Source organism: Battus philenor, unplaced genomic scaffold, assembly GCF_028537555.1.
Source record: "Battus philenor isolate CCGP_79_NKW_IND1 unplaced genomic scaffold, ilBatPhil1.0.hap1 SCAF_29, whole genome shotgun sequence".
NCBI lineage: Eukaryota > Metazoa > Arthropoda > Insecta > Lepidoptera > Papilionidae > Battus > Battus philenor.
In genome coordinates, this window is record NW_027181692.1 from 3946411 (window position 1) to 3959072 (window position 12662).

The window sequence follows — 12662 nt, forward strand, 5'->3', positions numbered from 1 at the left end:
AGATTATTTATTGGTAATAATGGAATAGTGTTGTTTGTGGGTTGTCTCAAAAACACAGTTTTCTTAAGTTGCTTTTTCTCTGAGAAGTTTTAACTTTAAATGTGGGAATAGAGAAAGATTATATGGACAGAGATTATTGATTTATAATAATGATATAGTATTGTTTATTGGTTGTCTCAAAAGCTTAGTTTTCTTAAGTTTTGTTTCTCCGAGAAGTTTTAACTTTAAATGTGGGAATAGGGAAAGATAACATGGACAGAGATTATTGATTTATAATAATGATATAGTATTGTTTGTGGGTTGTCTCAAAAACATAGTTTTCTTAATTTGTTGTTTCTCTCCAAGAAGTTTTAACTTTAAATGTGGGAATAGAGAAAGATTACATGGACAGAGATTATTTATTGATAATAATGGGATAGTAATGTTTGTGGATTGTCTCAAAAGCTTAGTTTTCTTAAGTTGCTGTTTCTCTGAGAAGTTTTAACTTTAAATGTGGGAATAGAGAAAGATTACATGGACGGAGATTATTTATTGATAATAATGGAATAGTGTTGTTTGTGGGTTGTCTCAAAAACACAGTTTTCTTAATTTGTTGTTTCTCTCCAAGAAGTTTTAACTTTAAATGTGGGAATAGAGAAAGATTGCATGGACAGATATTATTTATTGATAATAATGGTATAGTATTCTTTGTAGGTTGTCTCAAAAACACAGTTATCTTAATTTGTTGTTTCTCTCCAAGAAGTTTTAACTTTAAATGTGGGAATAGAGAAAGATTACATGGACAGAGATTATTTATTGATAATAATGATATAGTATTGTTTGTGGGTTGTCTCAAAAACATAGTTTTCTTAAGTTGCTTTTTCTCTAAGAAGTTTTAACTTTAAATGTAGAAATAGAGAAAGATTATATGGACAGAAATTATTGATTTATAATAATGATATAGTATTGTTTATAGGTTGTCTCAAAAGCTTAGTTTTCTTAAGTTTTGTTTCTCCCCGAGAAGTTTTAACTTTAAATGTGGGAATAGAGAAAGATTACATGGACAGAGATTATGTATTGATAATAATGATATAGTATTGTTTGTGGGTTGTCTCAAAAGCATAGTTTTCTTAATTTGTTGTTTCTCTCCAAGAATTTTTAACTTTAAATGTGGGAATAGAGAAAGATTACATGGACAGTGATTATTTATTGATAATAATGGGATAGTAATGTTTGTGGATTGTCTCAAAAGCTTAGTTTTCTTAAGTTGCTGTTTCTCTCTGAGAAGTTTTAACTTTAAATGTGGGAATAGAGAAAGATTACTTGGACAGAGATTATTTATTGATAATTATGATAAAGTATTGTTTGTCGGTTGTATCAAAAATGATGTTGTTTCTCTCTGAGAAGTTTTAACTTTAAATGTGGGAATAGAGAAAGATTACATGGGCAGAGATTATTTATTAGTAATAATGATATAGTATTGTTCGTGGGTTGTCTCAAAAACACAGTTTTCTTAATTTGTTGTTTCTCTCCAAGAAGTTTTAACTTTAAATGTGGGAATAGAGAAAGATTATATGGACAGAGATTATTGATTTATAATAATGATATAGTATTGTTTATTGGTTGTCTTAAAAGCTTAGTTTTCTTAAGTTTTGTTTCTCTCCGAGAAGTTTTAACTTTAAATGTGGGAATAGAGAAAGATTACATGGACGGAGATTATTTATTTATAATAATGGAATAGTGTTGTTTGTGGGTTGTCTCAAAAACACAGTTTTCTTAATTTGTTGTTTCTCTCTGAGAAGTTTTAACTTTAAATGTGGGAATAGAGAAAGATTACATGGGCAGAGATTATTTATTAGTAATAATGATATAGTATTGTTCGTGGGTTGTCTCAAAAACACCGTTTTCTTAATTTGTTGTTTCTCTCCAAGAAGTTTTAACTTTAAATGTGGGAATAGAGAAAGATTACATGGACAGAGATTATTTATTGATAATAATGGTATAGTATTGTTTGTAGGTTGTCTCAAAAACACAGTTTTCTTAATTTGTTGTTTCTCTCCAAGAAGTTTTAACTTTAAATGTGGGAATAGGGAAAGATAACATGGACAGAGATTATTGATTTATAATAATGATATAGTATTGTTTGTGGGTTGTCTCAAAAACATAGTTTTCTTAAGTTGCTTTTTCTCTAAGAAGTTTTAACTTTAAATGTGGGAATAGAGAAAGATTATATGGACAGAGATTATTGATTTATAATAATGATATAGTATTGTTTATTGGTTGTCTCAAAAGCTTAGTTTTCTTAAGTTTTGTTTCTCTCCGAGAAGTTTTAACTTTAAATGTGGGAATAGAGAAAGATTACATGGACGGAGATTATTTATTGATAATAATGATAGTGTTGTTTGTGGGTTGTCTCAAAAACACAGTTTTCTTAATTTGTTGTTTCTCTCCGAGAAGTTTTAACTTTAAATGTGGGAATAGAGAAAAATTACATGGACAGAGATTATTTATTGATAATAATGATATAGTATTGTTTGTTGGTTGTCTCAAAAACACAGTTTTCTTAATTTGTTGTTTCTCTCCAAGAAGTTTTAATTTTAAATGTGGGAATAGAGAAAGATTACATGGACAGAGATTATTTATTGATAATAATGATATAGTATTGTTTGTTGGTTGTCTCAAAAGCTTAGTTTTCTCTAGTTGTTGTTTCTCTTCAAGAAGTTTTAACTTTAAATGTGGGAACAGAGAAAGATAACATGGACAGAGATTATTTATTGATAATTATAATATAGTATTGTTAGTAGTGTTGTAATGAGTGGGGAGTTGAGTATGTAACCGAAGCGTGGACTACACGGCGGTCGGGAGAGACACAGGCCCCTCCAGACCGTCCTCGCTTGAACGCGGGTTAGGCGGACGCGGCCGCCGTGTCATGTTTAGGTGTGTAGTGCATGACATGTGCATCGAGACCGTCGGGGCTCGATGTGAAGGGTGCGTCCTAGCGTTGTGGCGGAAAGTGATGACTGGATCTTCGGCGAAGGGAGGGCCCGTATAATGACGCCAGGATTGCGCCATTGTTAGGAGTAGTGGTGAAGTTGGGGTCGACCAACACCTAAAGAGTTGTCAGAGTCGCGTACTAGAGGAGGGGTGGGGACTATTTTGTCTGCTTTGATACTTCGGGTCAGCTTCCAGAAGGCGACGTGGGAAGGCTCGAGGTCACCAAGCAGCGCATCTCACTTTTTATTTCTACGATCCGCCAGCTGTTTTTTGACCAGCCTTTTGTAATTTGCGGAGACGAAGTTTATTTTCGTCGGTCCTATATTTATCATAGAGCCTCAATGCCCTATTTTTAGCTCTAATAAGTCGACGAATATTGTCCGGAAGAGCGTTGACAAAATCGTTTTTGACAACTATCGTCCGGGAGCAATCTTCGGCGGCCGATTGCATATGGTCTGTGAGGGAGTGAATCGCCTGGAGTGCTTCAACTGGCGAATTGAATGAATCAGGTATGCTAACGAGATGCTGGGTGTTCATATCCTTGAGTTTTGACTCAAGTTTATGCCAGTTAACGCTAGTCTTGGTCACAGGGACTTCGCTAGTACTGTACTGTTTCTGAAGAAGTTAATGCTGTTAGCCTTGCGGCTTTTACAGCTTCATCTGTATGAGTTCACGGAACGGAGGGGTCCGTGAACTTTAAAACTTAACAAGTTTGAGTGTCGAAACTCGTATCAGGGACGGTGGTGAGACTTATGGAGGGCGACGAAGATGAAGCTCAGGAACACAGGAACAACCTGGTCGGCCCTTCGAAGACACAAATCCGTCGCGACCTTGCTGGCCGGTAGAACGCACGGTTAGTGCGCGTGTCTGATCGATGTTGCTGTAGTGTAATGCATGAGGAGTTGTGTGATAACGGCAGCGTGGACCACTCGGCAATCTAAGGTAGGATACTGATCCTACCTCGGATCGCCCACGCTGTTTGCGGCGGCGACGCCGGGAGGCCGGCGCCGTTTCTTTTTCGGACGGTGAGAGGTGTTGCGTTTGATTTTAGTACCTCGCACGCGTGTTTTCGTGCCGTGGGAGGTTGTCAGTGGAGTAGATGATGTGGTGGGGGAGTTCGTGCTTGTAGAGCTGCGAATGTCTGAGGAGTGAGGTGTGTGGCGAGTGGGTTGTGTGAACCCTATGATGGGATCTGTGAGGACATCTTTAGGACGCCTCACGAGGTTGCTGAATGAGGAGCCGGGGTTGTAGCGGGTTGAACTCGCAATGAGAGGGTTGGGGTGGGCAGAGGCCTTCTCTAAGTATGCTTTGGAGCATGCTTGGAAGAACTCTTGCACGGTTTCTAGTTTGAGGTCACTGTGAATATCTATGTTGCGTTGGAACCATCTAGCACCAGTGACAAGCCTGGTGAAGCGATTCTGCAGCAACTGTAGGGGACGTAAGATATGAGTTGGGGCATGGGCGAATACTACACTTGCATAGGCGAAGACTGGTCTTATGCAAGTTTTGTAGAGGAGGAGCTTGTGTCTAAGGGACAACTTGCTTGAAGGGTTGAGGAGTGTGTAAAGTCTGAATAATATCATGCGGGCTTTATTAGCCACTTCGTTCGCACGAATCTGAAATTTCAACCTAGTGTCAAAGGTGACACCTAGGTATTTAACTGTTTTAGACCAAGGGATGGGACGATCGTAGAGGGAGATTACTCCCGGGTTATGTCCTTGTCTGGGTTTGGTACGACGGGACAACTTGAAGACGATCGCCTGACTTTTGTCAGGGTTCACGTCGCCAAGGCTTCTCATCCTGTCGTGACGTCATGTATCAACATTTCCTATCGCCATATTACATCATCATGTAAACGGGTAGTCTTGCGTGATTTCTATATTCTCCAGTCGTCATTCCAATGTCTCAGTTATTTTATTTACTATTATGGAATCGAAGAGCAAATTCGGGTTTATAATACATTTTTTTATTTATATAAATGAAAATTTTATATTTTGTCATGGTATGCATGCCATGTCTTTTTTTTAATATGGTTAAACGATGAAAAAAAAAAGTGAAACACGGTAATAGTAAAACAATCTAGCCCATAACCAATTAATTTTATCAACACGTGATGGTCTGAGATGCTAGATATGAAGAAAATAGATAACGATCTTGTTTGGTTGTGTGTGCGTTTCATATTTTTACCAAGAAACATTTTCCATCTTCCATCAAGTTTTGTCCCTACGTTCAATTTCCCATTACTCTTCTTCAGGATATCATGCAATTCCTGGAGAGTTTCCTTGAGAGACTTGTTAGCATGTTTATAATTTGAGAAAGTGTTTTCACTGTGTTTGACATTATGCGCTTCTTTTCAATGTGTTCGAAGAAAGATGAGTCAAATTTGTGTATTCTATGCTCGCTGAAGCAAGGTACTGTGTCAACTTGATTGTACACTCCTGAAAGAAGACCAGTTTGATTTGCGCATGACATCGTCGTATAATATCTAATTACAGGCAACTTGATTTTTGTCATCGAAGGAAAGCTTCCTTGCTGCCTGAAACATGATCCCACATCTTCTCTTGTGTACCACGTAGAGACATCTGTAATCTGCGACAATATGTCCAAGTCTTTCTTGTATGTTCCGAAGATCCCATGAAACACAATTTGGAAAGCACATTTGTAAGCATACCACCCTCTTGCTCCAGTTTTGCTGAAGAAATCACAAAATCTTCTAGTGTTGTTGTTGAGCTCGCTATGCTCCGCCTGCGGGGGGTTTGCGGGTGGAACCCACTCTTCTCCTTCCACCCGTTTCTCCACACTCGCCGGCTCCACTACCGGATCCTTAGCTGGGTCCCGGGTTCGCCCTCTACTCGCAAGCTCCGCCTCCTTAACAAGTTCGTAGAGCCGATTTATGGCGCTTAGCACCTGCTCTTTAATTTCAGTTTTCAGGTTGCGCGAGCTGCCAAAGTGCAGTTTTGCCTTACTCAGGCACGCCCGCGCTTCCCTTACACGGTCCGCGGAGACTGGTTTGTCCCCTTTCGGGGATTGCCCGGCCACCGCGGAAGCAGGTGTCGATTCCACGGTCTTCTGCACCGTCCGCGTCTTTGGTTTTACGGCCGATACGACGCTACGGGGAGAGGTCCCGGGCTTCTTGGTCTGCCCTTCACACTCCCCCACACTCCTTACGCTTCTGATGGGCGAGGTGCTCACCCTGCAGGCCACGATCGCTCCTGCCTGGCTCACCTCGCCCGCGTCGGCGTCCTTTGTGGAGGTTCTAACCATTTTTTTATGACTTGGGGTACTCGTTACACTTATAATTCGGTTTAAAAACCTACTTAACTGTTAAAAAAATAAAATACAATAAATAATCTACTGAGCCTAGTGCAAAAGGACGTGCAACCAGTTTAATTTCTAATATAATGTCGGCAATAGGGCCTCAGTTTAAATTTTATGACAGCTTGTTTTTTTTGGTCGGACTTTGACCATTGTGGTGGGCAGAGTTTTTCTTGTTCTGAAGGTGTCAGCCCTTTTCTGGGCCCTAAAAAATGGAACCCTGTTAGTTTGCGCAGGGTCCATCACAACTTTCACAATCTACCCACCACTTAAATTTTATAAATTTTGAAAGTAAATATATCAGCGGCTACCTTAGATAGTTTTAGTCTTTTTTCTTCTTGCAGCCTCCGGCTTCCGGATGCACTCCCTCTCGAACCCACTGCCTGGCTTAGCTGTGGATGTCCCGTTTCGACGACCTCGTGGGCAGGCAGGTGTTGCTTTTCGCCCCTCCCCCCTCCTCGGTTATGAAACTGGAAGGAGCGGAATGTAAAGCTCGTTGTGCCGGAACAGGTGTTGATGCAGGAGAGTGCACTCCGCACTATTTTAACACATTACCGACGAGTAGCGTTTCAACAACATACGTACATCGGACCGGCTGTTCAGCCACAGATTCTTCCTGGCGCCGGCTAGGTTTTGGTTTAGCCTGTCGCGCCGCAGTGTTTGTGCGGTTCGTGTGTTCAAATAAAATTGTCTACTTTCTGTTATTATAGGATAATTAAATTTAATAAAGTACTTATATTTTAATGATATAAACGATAAATAATATTCATTTTATGTATTACATATTTACTACAAATAAGAAAGAGTGAATATTTTTTAAAGCATGGTATCTTTCAAAACAGTCGCCTTTATGTAGTGGAACTTTGCAAAATTTACAAACATACGTGTTCTTTTTATGAGCTACACAAACAACAAAGTTCTGGAACTTCGGCCTCTGGTCACTATATTTATAAGTTTGTGTTTTCCGAAATTCGATAGTTTTCCGGGATGGTCTGATCTGGCTACACGATGGTTCGGGATCGCGTCGAGCCATCGTCCGCCTCAGAGTCGCCGACGCTAATGGGAGTTAAGGGCCCCCACCCTAAACTCCCGCGACTCCAAATGCCCTGTTTATGGTAGGGGAGCACCATTCATCGGAGGGCCGTCGCGAGGCGCGTCTATGCGCTGATGGCGTCGTCTCTGAGCGGGATCTGTCCTCTGCCGATTCCGTTTGGCCGCCTCCTTCTGGACCATGACGGTCTCACAAAAAAAGGCCACGGCCCTCCACGCCGATTACCCGCTCAGCATCGCTATTACGACTGCTGGCAAGGAAAGGTCCTGTCCGATCTCGTCCGCTAGGTTCCGCCGCTCCGACTGCCACGCCGGGCAGTCCGTGAGCGTGTGCGAGGCGGTACTCTATCCGGCTCGCCACCGCCGTCCCGGCGGAGGGTGCGGACTCTGTCGTTGACCCTCGCATCCATCTCCGCCATAATGTCCAGAGGCGGAAAGCGCGCCAGGACTGTCGCCGCCTCGAACAATGTCGTGTACGATCCGTATGGCCATCCTCCGCTGGACGCTGTAGATCTTAGTTCTACAGCGTCAATTCGCCAGCCTTCTTGCCTACACGGGCGCCACGTACAAGGCTACGGACCGCACGATCCCTGTATAGAGGTGGCGAACTTCCTCCGTGGGTCCCCCGAGATTAGGCAGCAGTCTGTGCATGGCACCCGCTATCCTCTCAATCCGGGGACGAGGCGATCGAAGTGTTCTTCGAAGCCCCAGCAACTGTCCAGAGTGAGGCCAAGGTACTTCATGTACCGTCCCACCGTGACATCGTGCCCACCGACGCGAACGCACGAGTCGGTCGGTTCCCTCGTTCGAGGCAACCGGTGGAACCACAGCACCGCGGTCTTGTTTGGCGTTATTTTCAACCCCAACTCGCCTATTTTAGCGACGACGACTTCTGTCCCAAGCTCGGCGAGCTCCCTGGCCCTTTCGAAGTTGTCCCTGCTGGCGACCACAAGCGTGTGTCGTCGGCGTAACAAACGACGCTCACGGCAGCAGAGAGACTGACTCGCAGAACCGCATGGTACGCGAAGTTCCACAAGATTGGTCCTTAGACCGACCCTTGCGGCATCCCGCGCTTGATCTCTCTCCGGTTTCTCTTTTCATCTTGATCCATGTACACGATGGAACTGTCTCGCAAGTTGTCGCCGATGACGCCTCGCAGGCAGGGAGGGACCTAGTGCTGGATCAGTCCCTTTCTTATTGCATTCCTGGGCAGCGAGTTGAAAGAATTGATGATGTCGAGACTTATCGCCAACACTACACCACCCCGAGACACGGCCTGCTTCGACAAAGACCGGACGCGCATGATCGCGTCGTCGGCCGAACGCCCCAGACGGAAGTCAAACTGGCAGTTGACGAGATCGGGACGAACGCGAGACAGATGCCGCCGATACGGGCGGCAAGTATCCTTTCGAACAGCTTGCCGCACTCGTCCAACAGGCATATGGGACGGTACGTAGAGGGAGATTCTGCGGCCCTGCTTTTTGTCAAGAAGACCATCTACTCACACGTCTTATATATATACGTATGCAAGCATGATGCCTCATTAACGACATGATTCCAATCGAAGTTGAGGAATTTTAGATAACCTATTTCGGTGGCAATTCCTAGACGTAACATCCTGGATTCATATCTACAACGATGGCGAGTCTACATTTCTCGAGTAGAGCCTCATTCTCCGCATGGGCAGGTGGGGAATGTTGCATATAATTATGAAATTCTTACGAAGTTAAATTCGCAGCACGACAAATCCTAAGCATTCTTCTGGAGAACCAAATCTAATTTGGCCTCCGCTCTTTTACGGGTGTTTGTACATTTAGTTAATTTTTTAATGTAAAGAAATCAAATATGTTACACTTGTAATGTCCGTTGATGGATGAAGTTGCAAAAATTGCCTTTGAAAGAAGCCGTGCGTTCTGATACACGCACTCAAGTACAATAATAAAAAGTGTTACGTTCGGATACAATATCGAACAATTGTTGTCCTAAAAAATTACCTTTTGTATATAAAGAACTGATGGTACATATGGGTACCACTGAAAAACCCGGCTGGTACATATATGTACCATATAAAAAAATATCCACCGAAAATATTAATTACAAACTATTTTGATCACTTACTTGTAATTTACTCTCTGGTGATTTACTCTAATAATATTCAATAATAATAGTGTATTACAACTTTTAAACACTTTTTAACACTAAAATTGCTCAAAACCACGTGCAGACAATGGAAATTAGCGCTAGACTAGCTAGAGTCATGCAGACAGCTTGCGATTTTCGTACATAACCTCAAAACCAAACGCATAAACAACGGCCTGGTACAATTTCCACTGAAAACGAGTGATCATTTTAGGTTCCAGTGGTTTTCACACATTTGTGGTACACATATGTATCATCCGGGACGAAAGGGTTAACTTATGTTCATATTTTGAATAGGAAGTCACACGACCTAAACTGTTACTCGCGGGATATAATGCTGAAAGTAGTGCCCATATAAAACATTGCACATTGCTTAGTTTATTTTTGATATCGTGAGGCAAATCTGTATAAGAATTTCCACGTAACGGATTGTATTTGTTGATATTTATATCCATAATAATTTGTCGGGTGGCGATAGGATTATATCCTTCACTTCAACGGCGAACTGCGGATCGAGTTGTCCTATGACATGATAAAATTAAGTTGTATCTTGCGATATTCCGGACAAAGCGAACTGACCTTCGAGCTAAGCAAAGCACACCGCTGGTTCTTTAGGCCAAAATGGGGGCACGCGCACGCTTACTCAGCAAATAGCTTCTCCATCAGCCGTTTGTTGTGTATTTGGCGGCGGCGCTGCGCCGTTATTATTGTTCGACATGCCTAATTTGTATCACATCGGGGTCACCAAATGTGGTTTCCTTATTAAAACTCAGATATTAGGAATCTACTTTATTTTTAGGAAACACAAATTATACATAAAACATAAATTAGTATTGACACGTAAAACGAATTGACTTAGCAAAAGTCCTGTCAAAAACGAAAGAGGCCAGGCGCCCACATAATGATATTCCGAATACTCCATTCACTTTATTTTCAAATTTAGTGATTTTATTTGAAATTACTTCTTGCTATGTATCGACAAAATTATTAAGGTCTTCAGATTATTTATGATAGAGTTGGGTGTTTGAAAATCAAAAGTATTAGTTATCTCTTTACATTGCTAAATGAAATTTGCATTTAAAATAAAGTTTACTTTGTAAGTTTCTGCGTTTAAAATACTTTCTTTAAGCAATACAATGAGTGTATTTTTAATCAAATGCATCATTATCGGAGAATGGTGTTATTCTGTATGTATGGACCCTTTTTCCAAATGCAGTTGCAACCCTTTATAAGGCAGAAGGATTCAGAGGTATAAAATAACTTGCGCTTATATTTTTGGCATGTTTTTATTTATATAACAAAAATAAACTTAAAAGAAAAATACTAATTATTTCGGAAGTTTTGGAAAAATAGGCGGTAAAAATATTCCCACTGCCCATCAAAAAACCCACATGCAAACTAAATTTGTGACATTATTTTCTGTGAAATTGTACAAAACAAGCCGTAATACAAACAGGGAGATTACACTTACTGCATTTTATTTTGCAACGTTTATCTTTGACCTTTGTGTTACACAATTTACAGCGTCGGTAAGTCTCCAACTCTGCCAGCATACGGTCACCTATGTTTACAAACCGCAGTTCTTCAGGTACAGCATTTACACTTTTTTGATATACCTCTGGACATGCTATGCGTAATTTCTTGCAGTGGAGTAGATGATGCTGTGGGGGAGTTCGTGCTTGTGGAGCTGCGAATGTCTGAGGAGTGTGGTGTCAGGTGAGTGGGTTGTGTGAACCCTATGATGGGATCTGTGAGGACATCTTTAGGACGTCTCACGAGGTTTCTGAAAGAGGAGCCGGGGTTGTAGCGAGTTGAACTCGCAATGAGCGGGTTGGGGTGGGCAGAGGCCTTCTCAAAGTATGCTTTGGAGCATGCTTGGAAGAACTCTTGCACGGTTTCTAGTTTGAGGTCACTGTGAATATCTATGTTGCGTTGGAACCATCTAGCACCAGTGACAAGTCTGGTGAAGCGATTCTGCAGCAACTGTAGGGGACGTAAGATATGAGTTGGAGCATGGGCGAATACTACGCTTGCATAGGCGAAGACTGGCCTTATGCAAGTTTTGTAGAGGAGGAGCTTGTGTCTAAGGGACAACTTGCTTGAAGGGTTGAGGAGGGGGTATAATCTGAACAATATCATGCGGGCTTTATTAGCCACTTGTTTTGCATGAATTTGGAAACATCCTAGTGTCAAAGGTGACACCTAGGTACTGAACTGATTTAGACCAGGGGAAGGGACGATCGTAGAGGGAGATTACTCCCGGGTTATGACCTCGTCTGGGTTTGGTACGACGGGACAGCTTGAAGACGATCGCCTGACTTTTGTCAGGGTTCACGTCGATACGCCACTTGCGAAACCAATCACCCAGTTGATTGGTTGCACTTTGGAGGTGGCGTGTTTGTGTGGTGGGGAATATGCCTGTGGCGAAGAGAGCGGTGTCGTCCGCGAACAGGGCTAGTTGAACATTGGGGTGGGTGGGGATGTCACTAGTGTATAGTGAGAAGAGTAAGGGGGATAAGCAGGAGCCCTGAGGGACGCCAGCTTTGAGAGGGCGGAGGGAGGAAAAAGTACCGTCTAGTTTGTATCTAAAGGTACGATTCGACAGAAAGGCTTCGATGATCTTGACGAGCCTATCTGGCACACCTATTTTCCACAGCTTATATAATAAGCCGTTGTGCCAGACCTTGTCGAATGCCTTAGCGATATCAAAGAACACCGCACTTGTGACAAGGGAGCGGGGCCTTGCGAAACCATCTAAGATGTGTTCCGTAAGTCTGTGTGCTTGGTGCACACAAGAATGGTGGGGGCGGAACCCGAACTGTTCGTCGGGTATGAGACGGAGGTCATGTGCAACTTTCTGGAGGCGCTTAAGAAGTAAGCGCTCGAATAGCTTACCTAGAGTACTCAGTAAGCTAATGGGTCGGTAGGAGGACGGGAGGTTGGGGGGTTTTTTGGGCTTTTTGATCCCTATTACGACTGCTTCTTTCCAGGTGTCTGGGAAGGTGCAGCTCGATATTAGGGAGTTAAATATTGCCACTAATAGAATGATTAGGTGGGGGGGAAGGATCTTTAACATTTTATTTGAGATGCCATCGGGGCCTGGAGCTGATTTGTTTTTGAGCCCCTTGATTAGATCAGTGACCTCGTCGGGGGTTACAGGGGTGATATTTGGGCCAGTGTGAGGT